This window comes from Myotis lucifugus, unplaced genomic scaffold (genome assembly GCF_000147115.1).
Source record: "Myotis lucifugus unplaced genomic scaffold, Myoluc2.0 scaffold_2, whole genome shotgun sequence".
In the NCBI taxonomy this organism is placed as follows: domain Eukaryota; kingdom Metazoa; phylum Chordata; class Mammalia; order Chiroptera; family Vespertilionidae; genus Myotis; species Myotis lucifugus.
The window spans coordinates 1147869-1155730 of record NW_005871050.1 but is presented as its reverse complement, the minus strand read 5'-3'; positions in this window follow the sequence as shown (position 1 = coordinate 1155730).

Below are 7862 nucleotides of genomic sequence, written 5' to 3'. Positions count from 1 at the left end.
CTGCTTTCTCTGAAGAGGTCTTTCTACCACTTTCTAGTAAATGGTGCTGACTCGCAAGGTGTTTTACCTCTGTGATCTCCCAGTATTGACCTCCACAGCTTCCATAAGATAGTACAGCAGTGCTCCTTGGGGGTAGGATTTGTTTTTCCTTCACTGTAATGGTGACTCCTGACCTCCATGGGGTCCCACCCCAAGCACCTTTCCTGGGGATCAATCAAAGAGGGAAATAGCAGTTCTACTGCAATAGCTCTTGGTTTACAGATATGCTCCTGCACCCAACTCCAGGGGCAATGGGAGGGGAGTTTTCGGAGTTCAAGTGGAAGTAGGGCTCTGTGGTACTGTTTCTTTGTCTGAAACACCATCACCCATATGACAGTAGAGAGCCATACAGCAGAACCCCATGTTCTATCAGGCTTCTGCTGACTCTGACACTGTTTCCTCCCTTGCCTTTCTCCCTGCTGAGATGACCCCCTCACACACACACACACAAACACACACAGCTCTCTGTTCCTCCTGGCTGAAGGAAGTGCCTTCTACCACTGGCTTCCTCCCCTCTCCAGGCCAAGCCACTGAGCTCCCAGGTGGAGGGCTATGTATGAGGGCCATCTGCACTTTCTTCTCTTCTTGTCTCCCTGTTTATTCTTGGTTGCCCACCTTTAGATGTTTCAATGTGCAGGTCTCTCAGGAGTGCCTCTGTGTTGAGCAGGGCTTTCTTTGTTGAATTATAGTTGGTTAAATTTTTAAAATTTCAAAAGGAGAGGCCGAGGGGCTCTTTCACATTGCCATTCCTCTTACATCACTGTAGAATTATTTTTTTATTGTGGGCTGAATATTGAAATCAAAGCCATGCTCCACATGTTATATTCCTATGCGTATTCTTTCCAGGGCCTAATTTATGTATCAAATAGCTGACATGAGTTTGTGTTGGAAACATGCAGTTCTACCTACCTAAGACAAGTGACTAATTACCCTGAACAGCAATTATATGAACATATAACCTCCCTTTAATTAAATATCATACTTAATATTTATAACATTAATGTTAGTTCAGAAAACATGATGGAAAGGCAAGTAATTTGGAATCATAGAATAAAGGACTGAAAAAATAAAACCCAATCTTCCATTTTAGGGCCCATTTTCATATATTCTCAAATCCTTTCCTTAATCTCAAAACCTTTCATTTCAGTAGTTCAAAATGGAAAGGCTTTGGGAGATATGACATCAACACACTTAATGCTTAAAGAATGATAGATATAAATACTACAAAGTTGGAGTCAATGTTTTCCAGTCTAACAAAAGCCATACAACCCAACACTCCACATGATAGATAATTTTCTTTTTTATATACTTTACTGTTGAAAGTATTACATATGTCCTCTTTTCCCCCCATTGTCCTCTCCCAGCCTGTCCCACCCACCAGCCCTGGCCTTCACCCCACCCCTATTGTCTGTGTCCAGTGGTTATGCTTATATTTCCTCTCTTCTGATCCTCTCTAGTCATGTCAGACTGGACCCTTATAACTTTATGCATGGATTACTTTAACAGCTTCCAAGTTAGTATCAGGTTTTCATGAAACAAAATAGGGGCTTCCATGATTACTAAGGATCAGGCACTGAGCAGAGCATTTCACACATTTTGTCTTATTTACTCTTTATAGCATCCCTGTGAGGCAAGTACATTGTATTATCATCTTCATTTACAGCTGAGACAATTGAGGTTCAAGAGAGATAAAATGCCTTGCCTAAGATCACAAAGTTAATCAATGACAGAGCTCAGCCTCAGAATCAGGCCTCTGGGTCTGTGCCAACATTCCTGTGCTTGGGGAATAGAAACAGCATCTTTATTCACTCTAGTTACTGCCATTCAATTCATCCTTGCAAACCAATGCCTGAGGATCTTCCTAAAAATTGCTCTCATTACTTCCTTTCTGCCTTCTTAGGAAATTTGAGCAACTCTCCATTATCAATAGGACTAGAGGCCCAGTGCACAAATTCATGCATGGGTGGTTCCCGCCGGCCTGGCCCCAACTGGGGCAGATCGAGTCAGGAGGAGGATATGGCAGGAAATTGGCCAGCTGGCCCACCCCAATCGGAGTGATCAGGGCAGGGCCGGCTGGGGGGAGGGGCTGCGGGTGATTGGCTCGCAGGCCCTGTCCATGATGGGGGGGCAATTGGGGGTGGGGCTAGCCATGGGGAGGGGCTGTGGGCAGTGGGCAAGCCAGCCCCGCCCCAGGATGGGGTGTGGGGGGCCAATCGAGGGTCAGCGGCTGGGGGAAGGGCCATGGGAGGTTGGCCAGCCAGCCCAACCCCCGATTGGTGTCGGGGGCCCGATTGGGGGAGGAACTGGATGGGGGGAGGGGCCACAGGCCAATTGGGGTGGTGGGGGCTGATTGGAGGTGGGGCCAGCTGGCCTACTGCCACAGCCCCTTCCCATGGCCGGCCCCATCCCCGAATGGGGTGCGGGGGGGCTGATCAGGGGCCAGCAGCCTGGGGGAGGGGCCATGGGTGGTTTGCCGGCTGTCCCTGCCCCTGATCAGGGTGGGGGGGCCTATCTGGGGTGTGGACAGGTAGGGGGAGGGGCTGCAGGAGGTTGGCCAGTTGACCCCGCCCCCTAATGAGGTGGGGGCGATCAGGGGCAGGGCCGGCTGGGGGGTGGGGCTGCAGGTCAATTGGGGTGGTGGGGGCAAATTGGAGGGTGGGGTCGGTCAGGGGGAGGGGCCACGGAAGGTTGGCCAGCCAGCCGCACCCCCTGATCGGGCCGGTTCACTGGCCACAGTGGGTGTTATAGCAACTGGTCATTTCAGTCGTTACGGTGTTCCAGTCGCTGGCTTTTTATATATATACTAGAGGCCCGGTGCACAAAAATTTTGTGCCCTGGGGGGGGTCCCTCATTCCTCAGCTTGGCCTGTGCCCTCTCGCAGTCTGGGGACCCCTCGGGGAATGACCACCTGCTGGCTTAGGCCTGCTCCCCGAGGGATTTGGGGCCTAAGATGGCAATCAGACATCCCTCTGGAAGCCCGGCTGCCCTCGGGGGATGTCCACTTGCCAGCGGGAGCAGACCTAAGCTGCAGTCAGACATCCTTAGCGCTGGTGAGGAGGCAGGAGAGGCTCCCGCCACCACCGCTGTACTGGCAGCCATCAGCCTGGCTTGTGGCTGAGCAGAGCTCCCCCATGTGGGAGTGCACTGACCACCAGAGGGCAGCTCCTGCATTGAGCGTCTGCCCCCTGGTGGTCAGTATGTGTCATAGTGACCAGTCATTCCCAGTCTTTCTGCTGTTAGGGTCAGTTTGCATATTACCATTTTACTATATAGGATAGAGGCCTGGTGCGCAGGTGGGGTCCGGCTGGTTTGCCCTGAAGGGTGTCCCGGATCAGGGTGGGGGTCCCGCTTGGGTGCCTGGCCAGCCTGGGTGAGGGGCTGATGGCTGTTTGCAGCTGGTCACACCCCCTTCAGGATGGGGGGTCCCCGCTGGGGTGCCTGGCCAGCCTGGGTGAGGGGCTGAGGGCCGTTTTCAGGCTGGCCGGCGACTGAAGCTCCCAGCCTCTCCTTTTTTTTTTTTTTTTAATTCTGGGATTTATTTACCTTCTATAATTGAAACTTTGTTGCCATCCTGCTCACTGCAGCTCTGAGGCCACAGCCTGCTGAAAGCAGGTGTCTGAGGTTTGTTTAGCTTCTATAATTGAAACTTTGTTGCTTTCAGAGCTTAGAGCCGGGCCACAGCAGGCAGGGAACCTTGGCTTCCTCCATCACTGGAGCAAGCAAGCCTCCTGCTCGCTTCAGCTGCGTGGCTGCCAGCCGCCATCTTGGTTGGCGGTTAATTTGCATATCACCCTGATTAGCCAATGGGAAGCGTAGCGAAAGTACGGTCAATTACCCTTTTTGTCTTTTATTAGATAGGATAGTTAGTGTCTCAGAACTCTTGCAATCTGGGCCCAGCACTCCTTTCTAATACCATTGTAATTTATGTTTTCCAGTAATATCTCTATTTATGATCCTGATCCCTGGAAAGGCCTTTGTTCATGCAATTCACTCACATCTGGCTATATCATTCTGCTTTGTCTCTGTTTCCTCAGCTACAAACTGAGAACAATGACATTTTTCTTGTGCAACCTAGTCTTAATGGATGTAAAGAACCTACTGCATTGCCTTGCATATAGCAGGCCCTAAATAAAAGGAGGCTCTATCTATTCAAGTCTTTTCCATCCCTTAAGGATGCACTTAATTCCTCCTTTTCCATGGAGCTATTTATGAAGAGAAATGGTATTTCTCTCTTCTACAGTATTATTTTTCTTTCTCCTTTCTCCTTTTCCTTTCCTCCTTCCTACTCCTCCCCTTTATCTTCTCAACCCATTATCTTCCTTCATTTTCATTACTCACATGTTACTTATTACATTGGATTTTGAATTCTAGTGATTCATGTCCAATATGCTTTCCTCACTTATTAGAATACAATAAGTGAGGAATGGACTCTGTTTTATTCATCTTTATAGCTTCCTTGCAGGCTTGTGTTTTAGAACCAGAAAAACTGGAGTTTGAGTCTCAGCTCTGTACCATACAAGTTAGATGACCTTGGGTAAGTTATGTTGTGCCTCAGTTTCCCTATCTGTATGGTGGTGATGGTAACATTATTTATCTTTTAAGACTCCTATGTGTGTTTGTTTTTAAATGAAGTGGGCCACACAGAATGGTACACAAGTATGCTCATGAATACATTGTAAAATTTCTGTATTGATCTAGTGTCCATAGCAATGCACCTGTGTTTTATGCTGATGAAAAACTGGCCTTAGTGGTTAAGAACATAGAATCTGGAATTCAATCTCAGCTTTGCCTCATACCATCTGCCTTTGGAAAATTATTTAATTTTTCTTCACTTTGGTTTCCTAATCTGTAAAATGTTTATGAGAATAATAGTACCTATCCTACATGATTGCTTTGAAGTTTGGCAATACTGTTAGTAAAACATCTACTACAATATCCTAGCATATTTTAGGTGATCAAATCTTTCATATAATTGACAATTAGTAAACTCCAAGTTTTTCATTAACAATTTTATTTTATATTTTATTTTATTTTTGGTAGCAGGAATTAGTTTATACTGCCATACTCTCTTCCCTGTTCTTAGGACAATGGCTGGCCCTGGCCATTTCAATACACAGCACACAGTTTTGAGGAGGGACTAATGACATACACCTATTCTTCAGTATGTTTCTTTGAGGGGCATGACTTGCTCTGTTTTCTCATTTCCCAGTGAGAAGATTACTGCACATGGCAGTGATGTGATTCCCAGTACAATTATAGCCAAAACTCCAACCCAGAGCCATGTCTGGTTCTAGTTTCACTAGAATGTATGGCTTTGATAATGGAGGACTAGCCTAGAGTCTCACTATTTGCATTCACTGGTCATAGAAAAAATCAAGCTAGAATATATACACCATATATTTTATTGGTACATACCAGGAAACTATTAATTTTTCTCAGCTAAAATGACCTCTTTCTTTAAAATAGGCCCAGTAATTCTCCCTGGAAAATTATAGTTCAGTTACTAGAGTGCCCTTTCACCTGGAAGGAAAACTACCCATTTATACAGTCGAGCAATGATAAATAAATCATGCTGGTGATGAAATATACTAGTTATGAGGTCCCATTTAATTCCATGCAACTGTGTCAGCACATTCTGTAGAGAGAAGTTCCCTAGATTGCCACAGAATTTTGCCATTCAACACTTGAAACAGCAGGGATTGGGTAGCTTGTTGCTTCCTATTGTGTTGAAGTAGATTCTTGTTCAAGCATAGTGTGTAAAAGTAGAAGTGCCTCTGCTTATCAAAGATATGTGTGAGGTGGACACATTGAAAATAATGCCTCTGTTTAAAAGCCTCTGTACTTTTGGAACAAATCTGAGGATCTCAGGGTTAGCCAGCTTCTCCTAGCTGACCAGCAATTACCTAAGAAGCATTCTTCATACACAGTAAAGTCAATATTTACAAATCTGTCAGGCAATATTTGATCCAGTAAAACAAGGAATGACTTTAATGGTACTTATTTGAGGACACAGGGATTAATGAAGCAGAAGAACTAATTAACCTATTATAGTAACAGGATACTCATCATCATCATCATCAATAATATTTACTAATATTTGCCAAATGCTTACTTTGTAAAAGGCATTTCAAACATGCATATAATGCTCTCAATAACTCTGGGAGAAGGATATTATTATTTCTACTTTCATTACTAGTTATGTCACCTTGGACAGGTTATTTTATCTCTTAGTTCCTCCACCTACTCATTGGCAAACAGGTGCCTGTGGGAATTTACAGGGCCCCACAGGTACAAGTACACACAGTGGCATATACAGATGTCGGGGAATAAAGCCAATGATTTGCCATTATGTTTGTAAGCAAACTTAGTTTATGCTTGAGGGACTCTTAACAGGGTTGGGCACTTCAAATGAGGGCTGACATTGTCAAATGCATCCAAGTGGCTACAGTGGAATGTTGGGGTACTGGAAAGATCACTGAACATTGAGACCTGAGTATGGGTTCCAATTCAACTACTTTAAAGTCTCTGAGGGGACTTTAAATAAGGCAATTAATCACTCTTAGATTTCTCTGGAGACAAGCATGTTTGAATCCCTTTTCTGCCACTTACTAAATTTGTGATTTTAAAAGTTATTTTAAGTTGTTGTTTTTCATTGTCCTTATATATGCAATGTGGTACCAGTTTCATAGGGTTCTTTCAAGCATTAAGGATAATAACATGAAAATGCTTGTCCTGTAGTATGCACTTAGTAAATATACACTGTTGTTGTTGTTATTTTTTGTAAAATGTGGACAATAGTACTTAATTTTTGTGCCTTATAGGGTTGTTACAAGGCATTACATAGGGGAAATCCTAACAGCTTAAAATGTGTAGTATTTTAAATTCTGTTTCCAAGCTGAAAGAGACTAAGTGCTCAAAGTTATTTTTACCTCTATTTCTTATTCAAGATGCCAATCTCACAAAATAGAATGTACCTGCAAATGTTACCTCCATGCACAATCCTTCTCATAGGCAGAATTCCCTCAGCCTGTCCTGAATGTCCTCCTTTCTGATAGCCATATATTGCTAAAGATTCTATCTAGTCCCACCTCAGGTCTCCTGAGGTTATCAATCCCCTTCTGAGCTGGTAAGGTTGAGGCCCAATCCTTCCCTTATTCCCCAAACATAATCTTTAAATAAAGAAGAAAACATGTCATTTAAGATAATGTTAATCTATTTTGTATTCAATGGTCATATAAAAAAGATATCTCTGGTATTGGTTAGAATCAATTTAAAGACTCACTCCCCTATGATGCTCATGGGGGGAGGGAAGCAAGTCCTTCTGATCGAGGCCAAAGAGACAAATTGAAAGACAAAAATCACATTATTGTATCAATAGATGCAGAAAAAGCATTAGACAAAATCCAACACCTATTTTTTGATAAAAACCCTCAGCAAAGTGGGAATAGAGGGATCATGACTGAACATACTAAAAAGTCTTAAATGACAAACCTACAGCCAACATCATACTCAATGGGCAAAAACTAAAATCATTTCCCCTAAGAACAGGAACAAGATAGGGATGTCCACATTAACCACTCTTATTCAACATAATACTGGAAGTCCTAGCACAGTGATCAGACAAGAATAAAACATAAAGGCATCCAAATTGGAAAGGAGGAAGTAAAAGTGTCATTATTCACAGATGACATGATATTGTACATAGAAAACCCTAAAGACTCCACAAAAAAAAACTACTAGATTTAATAAAGGAATTTGGGAATGTAGCAGGATATAAAATTAACACCCAGAAATCAATGGCATTTTTATATACAATTATAAAT